Source organism: Sus scrofa, unplaced genomic scaffold, assembly GCF_000003025.6.
Source record: "Sus scrofa isolate TJ Tabasco breed Duroc unplaced genomic scaffold, Sscrofa11.1 Contig58, whole genome shotgun sequence".
Classification (NCBI taxonomy): Eukaryota; Metazoa; Chordata; class Mammalia; order Artiodactyla; family Suidae; genus Sus; species Sus scrofa.
The window spans coordinates 77,840-94,304 of NW_018085254.1; the positions used below are offsets into that span (position 1 = coordinate 77,840).

The window sequence follows — 16,465 nt, forward strand, 5'->3', positions numbered from 1 at the left end:
TGGGAGTTCCCGTCATGGAGCAATGGAAATGAATCTGACTAGAAACCATGAGGTTTTGGGTTCAATCCCTGGCCTCCCTCAGTGGTTTAAGGATCCAGCTTTGCCATGAGCTGTAGTGTACGTTGCAGACATGGCTTGGATCCCGCACTATTGTTGCTCTGGTGTAGGCCAGTGGCTACAGCTCCAATTGGACCCCTAAGCTGGGGAACTTCCATAAAAAAATTCTGATTGCCTTCAGATTCTGCAGAGGCAGACATCGGAGCCCAAAAAGCATTGGACTGAATACTGGCCCTGCAGAGTTCCCAGATCTGGTCTGCACTGCTTCTGGCATCTGGGCAGCTTGGCGGTTGTCATGAATAGGGAGTGCAAAGGCAGCGGTTCCTTGGTAGCAGTTTGCATCCATCCCAGTGCCTTGTCTCTTGAAGGTTCTCTGAAAATGTTCTTTTCCTTCCATCTGAGCCTCTCCCCTCCTCTCTTTCACCCCTGATGAAAATTCTTACCTCAAGCCAAGACACAGAAATGAAGAGCAGGATGCTGTTTCATTTAAGTCTGGTCACCTGTTTGGCTTGGGTTCACCTCTTTTACTGTGTCTGGTGTGGGATATAGGGAGGAGTGTGTGTCATTGTTTTACTTGGAGAGAGAAACACCCACCTCTCAAAGAGCTTTGCTTGTTCACTTCATCATGTAAGGAGGTGCAGATCCCACCTGCCCCTCCATGGACACACCTCCAGGCTCTGATACCAGGTTGAAGATGGAACTGCCTGGATCTGCCCAGAGTTGTGAAGACAAGAGACTGACTCCCCCAACCCCCCACCAACTGCCTCACCTCAGGCACAGGACACATCCATGCCTTCAAATCTGATGGGCCTTTCTAGTCTCCTTGGGTGGCCCAAGTGCCAGAGGGTTTGACACATTCCCTGGGGTCAGACTGTCCTTTGTTTTTATGGGCAGGGCTCTGGACCTAGAAACACCTGTCTTGAACCTTGGGCTTACAATTAGCTAACCTCTGACTTGTGGAGGTTGTCATTTGGAAAAGGGGTCTGTTGGGAGTTCCCACTGTGGCAAGGCAGAAACGAATCCGACTAGTGTCCATGAGGATGCAGGTTCCATCCCTGGCCCCACTCAGTGGGTTAAAGGATTCGGCATTGCTCTGAGCTGTGGTGTAGGCCAGCAGCCATCACTCCATTTAGGGTTAGGGTTGGGAACTTCCATATGCTGCAGGTGTGGCCCTAAAAAACAAACCAAACAAGGCGCTCAGGAACCAAGAGGCGGGGAGGTGAGGAGTCTCACGCTTGGGGAAGTGGCGGCCGAGGTGAGTGCTCTGGGCGCCTGTGAGAAGGGAAGGCCCCGGCTGCTGGGCAGTCCTTGTGCTAAAGGGGAGGGGGGAGGACATCCAGCTGGCAGGGGTCCGAGGCCAGCACATCCTGCTGAGCCGCCGTGGGAACGGCTGTTGGTGGGAGGAAACGCAGCCTTTGTTTTCTCAGAGGCAGGACTCTGGACTCGTACAGGTTCCGGGCCGCCGGCCTCCACGCGGTCCGTCGTCTAGTGTGAAAGGGGCGGATGCTCATGAACAGAGCTCAGAGCTGCGGCACTAATTCTGGGGGCGGCTGGAGAAGCCCTGGGTCTCTTCCTCAAGACGTCTCCCCAAACCTCACTTTCCATCTGAGCCTTTTTTTTTTTTTTCCTGGCCTCTACCTCTGTATCGCAAGGAGCCGACTTGAAGGCAGGTCTTTCGAATGAAAGCAGATTTATTTAAAGACTCAAGAAGCAGTGGGTGGGGAGGCAGAGGGTTTTGAATGTCCGGGGATCGGGTAGGCTGCATGTGGGAGACTGAGAAGGACACAGTGTCTGTGGTACTTCACTGTGCTGGGTGGCTGAGGAGCAGTGAAATCAAGCGGCCAGGGCCCAAGGAGAGGGTAGCTGCAGGGGCTGCTGAGGGAACCAGGAGGAAGGGCTGAGAGATGGGGTCAGAGCAGATGGTCACCAGGCCGCACAGAGCCCTGGCGGAGACTCTCTGCCGCTGCCTGGCAGCACATTCAGGCTCAGAGCCCAAGTGGAAGAAGGAATGTGGGTGCACTCAGCACAGGCTCATCGATTTGGGGGTGGCTGGGGTGCCTCTAATTCTCTGTCCCAAATGGCCTCACCTCAGGGAGGGGTCATGGCTGTGTCTTCAGCATCTGATGGGCATTTCCAGCCTGCCTGGGTGGCCCAGGGGCCAGAGAGTTTGACAGGTTCTCTGGGGATGGATTGCTTTTGGTTTCTCAGAGGCAGGACCCTGGACAGGAAATTCTCTTGAATCTTGGCCTCGCAACTGCCAAGCCCCGCCCCCCACCCAGGTCACTGTCATGCGGCAAAGGGGCTGATGGTCAGGAATGGAGCGCCTAACAGTGGTGCTGGCTCCTCTGGGCAACTGTGCAAATCGCTAGGCTTTGTGCTTCAAGACCCTCCCCCAAATTCCCTCTCTCTTTCCTTTGGGGCCTCGTTTTCCTGTCCCCAAGCCCTGTTTCAGGGAGCAGACTTAAAGGTGGTTCTCGGGAATTAAAGTAGGGTAATTAAAAGGATCTTAATGCATTAAGGTGGGGTGGGGGTGTGTGTGCTGGGAGTCTTTGAGAGAATTGCCCCTCTCTCTGGGCACTTCACTTGGCTTAGAAGGTGAGGAGGAATTCAATCAGGCTGGCAGCTGCCCAAGGCCAGGAGAGCCCTGGGGGGCTGCTGAGGGAAACAGGAGGAAAGGCTGAGAGTCAGTGGTAGAGGAGACAGGCTCCAGAAGGGGCCAGAGCACAGACAAAGCCCATCTGAAGCCCCCTGGCTTCACCTCCAGGCGATGAGGTGGTGCCAAGAGGGGTTAGTGGGAGCCCCAGGATGTGTTAAGATGGCTCACAGGGCAACACTGACTCTTTGGCACAAATAGACTCACATCAGGTTGAAGAAAGATGTGTGTTTTCTGCATCTGATGGGTAGGTCCATCCGGCTCTGGCTGCCCAGGCGCCAGAGAGGTGGACGTGTTCTCTGGGGTTGGTTTGTTTCTGTTTCTCCAGGGGCAAGGACACTGGACCCACAATATCTGTTTGAATCTTGTCCTTGCAATTACCAAGCCTGCAGCCTCTGTAAAGGCATCACGTGTCCAAAGGGGCTGGTGGTCATGAATGGAGCTTGTGAAAGTGGTGCTATTTTGAGGGGCAGACAGGAATCCCTGTGCTTTATTGTACAGGAGTTCTCCCTGAATTCTTTCTTCCCCTTCCATCTGAATCTCTATATCCTGTCTGCAATCGTTGTTTCAAGGAGCACAACTAAGAGAAGATCTTGAGAGTGAAGGCAGCTGGGACTTATTTAAAGAAGGCTCTTGGTACCCAATGGTGGGGATACAGAGGTTTATGTGTTGGGGTGGGGTAAGTTGGGGTGAGCACTCAGGGAGGCTGTGAGAGGGAAATGCTCCAGTATCTAGATATTCGTGTGGCTCAACAGCTGAGGAGAAATGAAATCGAGCAGCCCAGGCCCAAGGTCAGTGTGAAATCAAGCTGCCCAGGCCCAAGGCCCAGGTAGCTTCTAGGGTGGCTGAGAAACAGGTGGAAGGGCTGAGAGATGGTGTTAGACTGAAGGTCACCAAGCTGAACCCCAGCTCAGGCAGAGCCCCTGTGCAGATGCCTGCCTGAGACTCCAGGCTCAGAGCTGCAGTTGAAGGACTGTGGGACACTCAGAACATGCTCATAGGTTTGGGGCTGGAAACAGGGAGCCTCGACAGCTCTGGCCAAATGGACTCACCTCAGGGAAAGGACACAACTGTGCCCTCAGCATCTGGTGGGCATGTCAGCAAGATCGGGGCCCCAGGGCTAGAGTGTGACACGCTCCCTGGGTCAGCTGGCCCTGTTTCTCCAGAGGCAGACCTTTGCATCCAGAAACAACAGTGTTAAAGATTGGACATTGACATTTTAAGCACTGGTCTTGGGCACAGACTGGTGTGACTGTCCTCTTCCTCTTCCTCTCAGCAAACTGAACACACAAGAGGAGAGGGTGTGATGTCAGCCTGGTTTCAGAAGCCTGAACATTCGAGATTCAAACCAGGTATTTGCTTGTCCCCTCAGAGAGTCTGTCAAATTTCTGGTCATTTATCAGAGAAACACACTGAATTTGAACCAAAGATGTGAGAGCAGAATTATGCCAATATCCTGAGGTGAAAGTAATTGGCCAGATGATAAGAGGCGCCCTGTAACCCCATCTCAGCCTCAAGCACTTCCATGGGGTCTCATCATACAATGGGCAACCATGTATTTCAGCCTGAAGGAGAGGAGGGTCTCCAGGGTTCTCTAGAGCCCTTTGACCAGAATGTGCTGCTCTAATAGCAACTCTGAACCCTGACAGCCTCCAACAGCAGAAGTCTTCTCTGCAGTGTCCGGGGGCACTGCCAGTGTGATTTCCTTCCTCTTCTCCCTTTCAGTGCACAGATGTACACTATGGGCTGGGGTATGACAATCTCAGAGCCAGAACTCACCCCACACCCTGAAATCAATGACACCATTTGTAAGTCATGTGAGCAGCCCCTGATCAGTCAGTACCCTTCAACCCTGGGACCCAGCATGAAACCAAGGACCATCCAGCCTTTGTAAAAGTTACCTGGTTTTAGGTAACCTCCCTGCAGCAGGTGTCTGGCCAAGGAGGGAGAGGATCAGGTGGGAGGGAAGGAAAAGCTTGAGGAGATCTCTGGAGAGAAAGAGCACAGGTATGAGCACAGTCTGCACCTGAAACCACTGTACTGACATGGCGCCTTCACAACCAGAAGGCCACCTTTCTGGAAGTACAATTCCACAGGGACCAGCCTGATTCTAGCAAGTTGTAGGGCCAAAATCCAAGCCAGGTATTTCTGGGTCCGGAGTTGTGCCTCCAAACCTCCAAGCGGACTCAGACCCGAGTTAGCCTGTCAAATTCTCTAGCCATTGGGCCACTGGACCAAGGACCCATCTCCAATCTTGCCTGGGGGCCTGAAGGTGAAGTCAAGGTGATGCAGGGGGTGGGCACTCTGGTGCTATGGTGCATCTGGTGGCCATCACTCTAACAATCTCAGGCCTCCCTCTGCCTCTCACAGCAGAAGCCTGGGCCCCTTGCCAGCCTGATTTCCTAAGTCCTCTTGCTCACAGTGCATTGAAAGGCATGATGGGGTGGACTATCTCAGAGGCAGCCAGGGCCCTCACCCCAACTGAGACCACCCCACTCCCTGAAATCAGACACCTTGGTAAATTAATGGAACCAGGTGGCCTCCATCAGCACCCTGAAGCCCTGCACCTGGCTTGAGATCCAGGACCTCCCAGGCATCATTCACATTCCCTGAATTGAGGTAGGTTCCTTGACAGAGTCTCCCACAGAGGAGGAAGAGGCTCAGGAGGAAGAAGGAGGTGGATCTCTCTAGAGAGAAAGGCACAGGGAGGAGGTGAGACCTGCCCCCACAGCACCACCACATTAATGCGCTGCATTCCTGACAAAAGCCCAGCTTTCCAGAAGCCAAATATCATGCCACGCTGATTAACAACTCTGCATGCCCAAGATTTAAGGCAGGGGTTTCTGGGTCCAGTGATATGCTTCAAACTAGCAAAGGGCACTCAGGCCCGAGGCCACCTGTCAAACTCTCCCACCATTGGGCCACCTGATCATGCACAGATTGAACTTGAAATATGGTGGCCAAACCTTAATCCTCCTCTGAGCTGAGGTACATTGTGTTGCAGCATAGGAGGCACCAAGTACCCAAGTACAAATGTCTAACAGCAAGTCTCAGCCCTTCGTCTGCCTCCCACAGAGGAACCCTGCTCTGCCCGGGCCTGGGGCAGCTGTCAGGTGACTTTCTTACTGCTTTCCCTCTCAGCACACTCAAATGCATGATGGGTGGGGAGAGACTGTCTCATTGTCAGCCAGGCCCCTCACCCCACCCACATTTATTCACTCCCTAAAATCAGCAACCCTCCTATTTAAGTCAGGCCAGTGCACTTTGAATGAGCAGCCTACTTATCCAGGACTCACCTTGGAACACTAAACAACCCAGCCGTGATTCACCTTACATGGATGGAGAGAGCTTCCTTCAAATGGGTGTCATGCAGAGGTGGAAGTGGCTCAGGGGCAGTGTAAATATGAAGGTTGTGGGCATCTCTGGAGAAAAAGAGCCCAGCCATGAGCATAGCCCACCCACCCCCAAAATACAACAGCACAGACACACCCCATTCATCACTGAAGCCCAGCGTTTCAGAAGACAAACTCCCCACCAGGCTGATTCTAGAAAACTGAACATCCACCATTGAAGCCAGGTGTTTCTGGGTCCAGAGTTCTGCTTGCAAACAAGAAAAGGACACACAGACCAGAGAGCATATCAAACTCCCTAAAGTTGGGGCCACCCAACCAAATAGGAATTGATTAGATATTTAATGGCAGAAATGTGTCCCCTCCCTGAATTGAGGCAAATGGGGCCACAATGTCAGAGGCACCATGCAAACCAACACCAGGCTCTGGGCCCCTCCTTGAGGTTCCATGCATCCCTCTTCCATCCCCTTCTGAGCCTGGAGATACAAACAGGGAGCTGCAAAGAGGCTATGAGGGGCTCTGGTGCCCTCTGGTGGACATGTGCTCTAACAGCGACTCTCAGCCTTTCCTCTGCCTCCCACAGCAAAACTCTGGTCTGCACTGACCTGTGGCACAGGCCAACAAGATGTCTTACTCCTCTTCCTCTCAGGCACACTGAAATCCACTCTTGCGGTGGGAGTAGGATTCTTCACTGTCACCCTGGATACTCAACCTTCACGACACAAGCCCACACCCTGAAATCAAAGACCCAGCTCTGTAATCACTTCAGCCAGCTCTGAATCAATCAGCACCCTTAAGCCCTGGGATCCAGATAGAAGCCAAGGGCCACCCAGGCTTGATTCATCTTACCTTGTTGCAGGAGCTTCCTTGGAACAGGTGTCTGGCAGAGGAGGAAGAGTCTCAGGTGGGAGGGAAAAAATAGATCTCTAGAGAGAAAGAGCACAGCCTGCCTCCCCAAAAGCACCAGGATGACAAAGTACATTCATGACCAGAATGCCACTTTTCTAGAAGCCCAACTCCATGTGTGCCAGCCAGGTTCTGGCAAACTGTACAGCTGTAATTCTAGCCAGGTTATTCTGGGTCCAGATTTATGCATCCAACCAAGCAGGGGACTCAGACCCCAGACAGCTTGTTATATGTCCTAGCCATTGGGGCACCAGACCATGTAGGAATTGAATTGGAGATGAGATGACAGAACTAAGACCAATCTCCTGAGCTGAGGCCCATTGTCCAGAGACTTGAAGGTGCCCAGAAACCCAGCTCCAGATCTGGGCCCTTCTTTGTCTTCCACTAACCCATCTCCAACCATATATTTGAGTTTGAAAGTGCAGTCCTGGAGATGCAGAAGGGATTCTGCTAGTGCTCGGGTGCCACCTGGTGGGCTGGCAGCTCTTCCTCTCCATACCACAGAGGAACCCTGCTCTGCCCTGGGGCTCTTGCTAATGTGATTTTCATGCCCGCATCCCTCTAGACCCCCTCAGATGCACTACATATGATGGAGTGACAATCTCACAGTCAGCCAGGCTAGTCACCAAACGCAACTTTATCCAACTCCCTGAAAGAAGCAACCCTCCTATTTAAGTTAGGACAGTAAGCCTTTCATCAGCAGCCTTCCTCCCCAGCCATGACTCACCTTACATGGATTTAGACAGGTTCCTTCAAATGGGTGTCCCACAGAGGCTGAAGCAGCTCAGCTACAGAAGGAAGACAGAGGCTTTGGGGGAACCCTGGAGAGAAAGAATCAAAACATAAGCACAGATCACACCCTGAAAGTGTAGACATATGACCTTAACACCCTGAAACTCAGGTTTCTAGACATCAAACACCCTGCCAGGCTGATTTGAAAACTGCATGTCCAGGATTCAAGCCAAGTTTCTCTGGGTCCAGCCTCCAAAAAAGAAAAGGACCCTTAGACCCCGGAGAGCCAGTCAAATTCACTCATACTCTGGCTGCCTAACTGACAGGAATTGAATTAGATACGTGATCGCAAAATTCCATTCCCTCACTGAATGGAGTCCCATTGGGCCGCAGTGTCAGAGCACCATGAAAACAAACCCCAGGCTCTGGGCACCTCCTTGGGATTCCATGGGTCCCTTTCCAATCCAATCTGAGCCTCCAGATGCAGAGAGATGCAGCGGGCTCTGCTGGTGCTCTGTCGCCCTCTGGAGGACATGTTCTCTAACAGCAACTCTCAGACTTTCCTCTGTGTCCCACAGCAAATGTCTCTGTGTGCCCTGGCCCGGGGCAATTGCCAGCATGATATTCTTCCTCCTCTCCCTGTCAGGTGCAATGTCACAGTCAGCCAAGACCCTCACCCAACACACCACCAACCCACACCCTGAAATCTACTCCATTTTGTAAGTCATGAGAACAGGCTCCACATTGACCAGCACCCTTTAGCCCTTTGATCCAGTGTGAAGCCAGGGATGACCCAGATTTATATACATTACCCAGTTTCAGGTCAGTTCCATGCACCAGGAGACTCCTAGGGGAGGAAGAGACTCGGATGTGAGGGAAGAAGTTTGAGGAGACCTGGAGAGAGAAAGAGCATGGGTATGAGTGCAGCCTGCCCCCTAAAAGCACTGGGTTGACACAGTACACTCACAACCAGAAGGCCAGCTTTGTAGAAGCTCAACTCTATGTGGACCAGCCTGACATGAGCAAACTTGATAGCCAAAATTCATGCCAGGTAATTCTGGGTCCAGCGTTTGGCCTTCAAACAATCAAAGGGGACTCAAATTTGAGAAAGCCTGTCAAACTCTCTAGGCATTGGGCTACCAGATGGTGAGGGAATTTACCTGAGATGTGATGGCATTACTCCATCCCCTCTTCTGAGAGGAGGGACATTTCCCAGAGACTTGGAAATGCCCTATAACCAGGCCTCAGCTCCGGGCACCACATTGGGCTTCCATCAACCTATCTCCAACATATATTTGAGTCTTAAGGGGCAGCCAGGGAGCTGTGGAGACTCAGGTGAGGGGAGAGGGAGTTTACACTGGTGCTCTGTCACCATCTGGTGGACATGTGCTCTAATCACAATTCCCAGCCCTTCTGCCTCCTCAGCAGAACCCTGCTCTGCTCTGGCCTGGCACACCTTCCAGCAAGACTTTTTATTCCTCTCACTCTCTGCCTACTGAAACACATGACAAGTGGGTTATGACTGTCTCAAGGGCATCAGGGCAATTACCCACAGGTGTGACACAACCCCACTCCTTGAAATCAGCCCCCCCAATTGAAATCAAGTGAGCAGTTTTTGACTCAGTCAGTAACTGTCAACTTTGGACCCAACTTGAAATCAAGATCACCCAACCTTTTTCACATTACCTGGATTTGGGTGGGTTCCTTGTCACTGGATTCAGTAGAGGCTAACATGGGAGGGAAGGAGGGGGTTGTGGAGATCTCTGGAGAGAAAAGGCACAGACACCAGCACTGTATATCCCAAGATAACTGCCATTTGGATCAGCTGGTCATATTCATAACCTGAAGTCCACTTTTCCAGAAGTCAAGCTGCACTCCATCGTGATTCTAGAAAACTGCACACCCAAGCCTCAAACCAGGTACCTGTGGATCCAGAGATCTGCCTCCAGACAGTCAGAGGGCACTCAGAACCCAGGCCAGTCTACCAAAGTCTCTAGCCTTTGGTCCAACTGACCAGGAAGGAATTACCATAGATATGATGGCAGAATTATTTCCCCACTCTCAGAAGAGGACAAATGGGCCAGAGTTTCAGGGGCAAAATGTACCAAAATAGAAGGCTCTGGGGCACCTCCTTGTGGTGCCAGGGGCACATCTCCAACCTTGCCCCTGAGACTGAGGTGAGGTCTATAAGCTCAGGGGGAGGGGCTCTGCTGGTGCCCTGCCCCCATCTGGTGATAATCTGCTCTAACAGCAACTCCCAGGCCTTCCCCAGCAGAATCCAGGTCTGCACTTGCCTGAGTAGATTCCAACCTGATTTCCTGATTTCTCTCCCTTGCAATGCACTGAAATGCATGATGTGCAGGCATAGGACTATCTCAAAGTTGGCCAGAGTACTCACCCCAACTGAGACCATCCCACTCCCTAAATCAGACACCCTACTTGGTAAATCAACAGAGCTGGCTGGCCTAAATCAGCACCCCTCAGCCCTGCACCCACCTTGAGATCCAGAATCCCAGGCTTCATTCACTTGATCTGGATTAAGGTAGGTTTCTTGGCACAAGGGTCCCCCAAAGAGGCGTAGGTGGCTCAGGTGGAGTGGGAAAGAGGAGGATGTAGAGATCCCTAGAGTGAAAGGGCATAGGGACAGGCTAAGACCTGCCCCTAGTATACAAATGCATTGATATGCTGCATTCATAACAAAAGGCCTCAGTTTCTAGAAACCAAATTTCACAGCATCCTGATTCCAAAACACTTCATGTTTTGGAATTTCTGGGATTTCTGGGTCCAGTGTTGTACTTCAAACAAGCAATGGGCACTCAGGCCCCAGGGAGCCTGACAAACTCTCTAGACATTGGGCCACATGATTGTCCAGAGATTGAACCCGAGATGGGGTGAAAGAAACTTAGTCCTTCTCTGAGTTGAGGCACACTGGGCCACGGTGTCCACTGAACCATGTACCCAAAGGAAAATATCTGAACGTATTGGGCCTCCACCAATCACTTTCCACTCTGAATCTGAGCCTGTCGATGCAGCCATGGAGCTGTGGAGAGGACATGGTTGGGTGGGGCAGGAACTGTGCTCTCACTCTGGCACCATCTGCTGGGCAGGGGCCCTAACACCAAATCTTGGTGCTTCCTCCAACTCCCACAGAAGAACCCTGCTCTACACTCGCCTGGAGCACTTGCAAGTGAGATTTATTTATTTTCTTTCTTTTCTTTCTTTTCTTTTCTTTCTTTTCTTTCTTTTCTTTCTTTTCTTTCTTTTCTTTCTTTTCTTTCTTTCTTTCTTTCTTTCTTTCTTTCTTTCTTTCTTTCTTTCTCTCTCTCTCTCTCTCTCTCTCTCTCTCTCGCTCTTTCTCCCTTTCTCTTTCTTTCTCTATTTTTCTTTCTTTCTCTCTCTCTTTCTCTCTTCCTTTCTTCCTTCCATCCTTTCTTCCTTCCATCCTTTCTTCCTTTCTTTCTTCCTTTCTTCTCTTTCTCTTTCTTTCCTTGTTTCTTTCTTTTCTTCCTTCCTTCCTTCCTACCTTTCTACCTTTCTCTCCTCTTCCTTCCCTTTCTTGCTGTCTTCCAGCTCCGGCAGCCAGGGAGTATACATCCCAATCGGAGATGGACAGCATAGTCTTTGTCCCTTCTTTTAGGGCGCTGGACTGCTCAAATTTTATTGGCATAAGTGGTTAATTATATAGACAGTATTTCACTACAAATTACTTCATAGTGTTAAAAGTATATTGGTTAACTATTAGGCCTTTTTTTTGATCACATGGTACAGCAGCAATATGTCATGTTTTAAAATCTTTAATCTAACTAAATTTAGTGAGAACAATTCAAGGACAAACAGACACAGCGTATTATGTGGGAAAGAGGAGACCCAGTACAAACTATCTCATGGCCACCTAGTTCCCACAAGCTGAAGAAGTTATAAACACAAAAAAATCCTGTATTTAGAATAGTGTCTATCTTCTTAGTGTCCTTGGCAGGGAGACAGTGTGAGAAAATACAAATCAACTTAGCCAGCTGCTACTAAAGGTTTCTAAAGACAAGGACAAAACTCAGAGCTGGGTTTCTTTTGATCAAGAATAATATATGTCTCACTTCTATGAACCTCATTAAAATCCTAACTCTAAAGTTTACTGTATAACTGGTTAGTAGATAAACACTATGTTTAATTAAGTTGGATTTAAATAGGGGAAAGTCCCATAGAATGAAATTATTATTGTAATTTTGTTAAATCACAAATCACCACAGGAAAATAAGAATGGAAAATAAGAATAATAAGTAAATAATCAGGATAGCCGGAGGAAACCTGAATAACAAATAAAACAACAGGAAAAAGTAGGTCACCTGAGAAACAATCCATGTTCTCCAGTGCAAACATGGAAATTGTTTTCCAAAGAAAGCCCCAGTTCTTTTTCATCAATATCAAAATGAGAGCTGTGTAACCTGAGGCCTGGCCTCAGCTTGTACCACACAGGCAGGCTTTTATCCTGTCCAGAGGCCCACCTTTGGCATGTACCATTCAGGTGAGCTCCCTTCCCTGGTTAGGAACCTGCCTTCAGGTTTTTTTTGCCATCAGGCAAGGTCCTTTTTTTGAGTCCTAGCATTGCCTCAGCTCCCCGCAGCTGTCATTCTGTCTATTCTAGGGACTACGCTGGTGACATATGGAGGTTCTTAGGCTAGATGTCTAATTGGAGCTGTTGCTTCTGGCCTATGCCAGAGCCACAGCAACAGGGGATTTGAGAAGCATCTGCGACCTTCACCACAGCTCATGCCAATGCCAGATCCTTAACCCACTGAGCTCCTCACTAAGGGATCAAAACCATAAGCTTGTGGTTCCTATTCAGATTTGTTAACCACTGAGGCACAACAGGAACTCCTCACAAGTGAGATTTATTTCCTCCACTCCCACTCAGCACACTCAAATGCACCATATACAGGGCATGACACTCGCACAGTTTGCCAAGCCAGTCAACCCACATTACTTTAGCTCACTCCCTGAAATAAACAACCCTGCTATTTATGTCAGGGAAGCAGGCTTCCAATTGGCAGCCTTCCTCCCTGGCAGTCTGCTTGGAGTCCTCAAAAACCCTGGAGTTCCTGTCGTGGCGCAGTGGTTAACGAATCCGACTAGGAACCATGAGGTTGCGGGTTCGGTCCCTGCCCTTGCTCAGTGGGTTAATGATCCGGCATTGCCGTGAGCTGTGGTGTAGGTTGCAGACACGGCTCAGATCCCGCATTGCTGTGGCTCTGGCGTAGGCCGGTGGCTACAGCTCCAATTCAACCCCTAGCCTGGGAACCTCCATATGCCGTGGGAGCGGCCCAAGAAATAGCAACAGTAACAACAACAACAACCAAAAAAAAAAAAAAAAAAAAAAGACAAAAGACAAAAAAAAAAAAAAAAACCCAGCTGTGATTCACCTTACATGGATTGAGAGAACTTCCTTCAAATATGTGTCTTATAGAGGCTGCAGCAACTCAGGCAAGTGCAGAGGGAAGATGAAAGTTGTGCAGAAATATGGAGAGAAAAACCCAGCCATGTGTACAGCCCATGCCCGAAACACCACCACAGGTGGACACTGCATTCATGACCAGAATCCCAGCTTTCCAGAAGCCAAACTCCCCACCAGGATTGTTTGAACGATATGCAAGTCTAACATTGAAGCCAGGAGTTTCTGCGTCCAGAACTGCCTCCAAACAAGCAAAGGACACTCAGACCCCAGGAAACCTGTCCATTTCTCTCATCTTGTGGTCACCCCAACAGACCAGAATTCAATTAGACTTGTGGTGGCAGAACTCTGTCCCCTCAATGAGTTGAGGCCAATTGAGCTCAGGGTGAGCGGTACCAGGAACACAAATGCCAGGATCCAGGAATCACCCTTGAAGATCCATGAGTGAAACTCCAATTCCTTCTGAGACTGGAGAAACAAACAAGCAAGTACATAGTGCTCCGCTCTGCTCTGGCATCCTCTGGCGGACATATGCTCAAACAGCATCTCTCAGACCTTCCTCTGCCTCCCTCAGCAGAAGCCGGGGCACTTGCCAGCAGGATGTCCTTACTGTTCTCCCTTTTGGAGCAATGAAACACACTATGGGCTGGGGTATGACTATCTCACATTTGGGAAAGACACTCACCCCCCATGACATCTCCACACAAACTGAAATCAATGACCCCACTTAATAAGACATGTGAGCAGGCTCTGAAAAAATCAGCCCTCTTAAGCCCTAGGAACCAGCATGAAACTAAGAACCACCTGCACTTTATTCACATTATCTTGTTGCAGATAGCTTTCTTGTTACCAGTGTCTGGCAGAGGATGAAGAGTCTCAGGTTGGAGGGAAGAAAAAGTATGAGGAAATCTCTAGAGAGGAAGAGCATGAGCACATCTTGACCCCCAAAACAACTGGGATGACACAGTACACTCAAAATAAATACATATACCTGAAAGCTCAATTTCACAAGGACCAGCCTGATCCTAGCAAACTATATGGGCAAAAAGCAAGCCAGGTGTCTCTGGGTCCAGAGTTGTTCCAGGAGGAGTTCCCATTGTGGAGCAGTGGAAATGAATCCGACTTGTAACCATGAGGTTGCAGATTCTTTCCTTGGCCTCACTCAGTGGGTTAAGGATCTGGCATTTCTGCAAGCCATGGTGTAGGTCACAGACATATTTTGGATCCCATGTTGATGTGGCTGTGGTATAGGCCAGCAGCTGTAGCTCCAATTTGACCTCTAGCCTGGGCACTTACAAGTGCTGTGAGTGCTGCCCTAAAAAGCAAAAAACAAAGAAACAAAGGAGACTCAGACCCAAGTCAGCCTGTCCAATTCCCTAGCCATTGGGCCATCTGACCATTGAGGAATTGAACCTGACATGTATTGCAGAGCTATGGCCCTTTTTTTTGATATGAGAAAAATTTCCCAGAGATTTGGAGGTGCCCTGTAACCCAGAACCAGCTCTGGGCCCCCTTGTGGCTTCCCCAGTCCATCTCCAACTTTATATTTGAATCTGAATGTCCAGCCAGGGAGGTTGCAGGTGGGGATCTGCTGATGCTCTGGTGCCATCTGTTGAGACATGGGCTCTAACAGCAGCTCCCAGCCCTTCCTCTGCCTCCCTCAGCAGAACCCTTCTCTGCTCTGGCCTGCTGCTCCTTCCAGTGAAATTTCCTTCTCTCCCTCTCTGCCTCCTGAAATACATTATAGGTGTGGTTATGACTATCTCAAATACAGCAGGGCAATTATCCCCACACTGACCCACACCCACTCTTTAAACTCAGACAAAATACACACCTTTGGAAGTCATGCATATAGGATTTGAATCAGGCAGCACCCTTCAGGCCTGGAACCAGCTTGAAACCAAGGATCATCCAGCATTTCTACACATTACCTGGATTTAGCTGCATTATTTGTCACTGGGATTGACAGAGGAGGAAGAGGCTCAGGTGGCAGGGAATAATGGGCTTGTGGAGGAGGAGATTTCTGGAGAGAAAAGGCCCAGGGAAGATCACAGACCATCCCCCAAAAAAACACAGTTTTTAAACACTTCTACCTTGCACAACCAGAAGCCAAGTGTTCCTGAAGTCCAGCTTCACTCCTTGCCAATTGTGGAAAAGAGTCTCAAGCCAGGTACTTCTGGATCAGCCATGCCTCTCTGTTCATACCCCCATGCTCAGGTAGAAAGGCAAGAAGGAAATTTCCCCCAGGCTCCTGATGGAAAAGAGCACAGGGATTAGCCCAGCTGACCACCCTAATGCCACCAAAGTCCCCCATTGATTCTTCAGCACCACCCTCTTTCTCCACTACATAAATCCCTGATGGTCAGTAGCTTGAAAATGGCCAGCTCTCAATAAAAAATCAATGCTGTGTGTGTGTCTTGGGGCCTGCTTCTAGAGGCACACAAGGCATGCCAAAACCCGGGGAATGCTTCAAGCATTCAAGGCCACTGGCATCCAACCAGGCTGCCAATCCACCTCCAAATCCTGAAGGGACTCCTGTGCCCTCTGCCTGACATGAGGCATCTTGGGGAGGAGAGACCCTGGTGCCCAGGAAACACCCAAAAATCTGCTTGCTTGCTGTGGGTTCCAGTCAAGACATCATCAGCTCCATCTCTGAGCCTGCACATTTTGAGCCTTGGAGCTCTAACCTGTTAGAGCCTCAGAGCTGCACCTGCGGCCAGAAGGGACTCTGGCGCCCTCGTGTGGACATTGGCTCTAACAGCCGCTCTTGGGATTTCTTCCTCTCTCTGACTCAGCACTCCCCAGGGCTTCAATTCTGTGGCCCATATACAGGTTGGGTCTCCATCCCCTGCTTTCAGGAAAGACAAAGAAGTGCCATTCCATGTGAGCTCCTTCTCTCTCAAAGGCTTTCAGAGCCTGGAGGCAATGCCTGGCTGTGTCAACCCTCTTCTCCCAACCAGTGATGTGATTCCAGCCTTCTTCCATTTTTATATAGCCCTGCATTTATGTATTTATGAATATAGGTGTGTATTTATGTAACATTTGATTTTTTTCATAACTTCCAAACTGTGATTCATTCATTCACAGAGTAAAATCTGTCCTTATTTCCTAAATTTTTTTTTTTGTTTTGCTCTTTCCCTCTGTATTTCGAAATGTATTGACCCCAGCTGGAGGGTGCATGAAATATCTCCCCATCGGTGTTTTAAAGCCACAGTGTTTACCAAACCAACCACAGTGCTAAAAACAGAACTTCTACTGAGGGGACCAGAAGGGATCTCTAGGAGAGCTTTCTTTATAACAGTCCATATACCATCCTTAATATGC

At 49.8% G+C, this 16,465-nt stretch overlaps 1 long non-coding RNA gene across 4 annotated transcripts; it reads right to left on the minus strand.

The window, feature by feature from the left end:
• Window positions 1-1,753: 1,753 nt before the first annotated feature.
• LOC110258928 lies at window positions 1,754-10,951 on the minus strand. Of its 4 annotated transcripts, XR_002341287.1 has the most exons (8): window positions 10,195-10,951; window positions 9,385-9,461; window positions 8,511-8,592; window positions 7,694-7,787; window positions 6,666-6,986; window positions 6,007-6,132; window positions 4,612-4,698; window positions 1,754-4,497 (listed from the first exon to the last, which is right to left on the minus strand). It is a non-coding gene; the product is annotated as an uncharacterized LOC110258928 (long non-coding RNA). The 4 variants fall into 4 exon arrangements; XR_002341289.1 differs by lacking the exons at window positions 8,511-8,592; window positions 9,385-9,461; window positions 10,195-10,951 and having other exon boundaries at window positions 6,666-6,794; window positions 6,910-6,986; window positions 7,694-8,014; XR_002341288.1 differs by lacking the exons at window positions 8,511-8,592; window positions 9,385-9,461; window positions 10,195-10,951 and having other exon boundaries at window positions 1,754-3,884; window positions 7,694-8,014.
• Window positions 10,952-16,465: the final 5,514 nt, after the last annotated feature.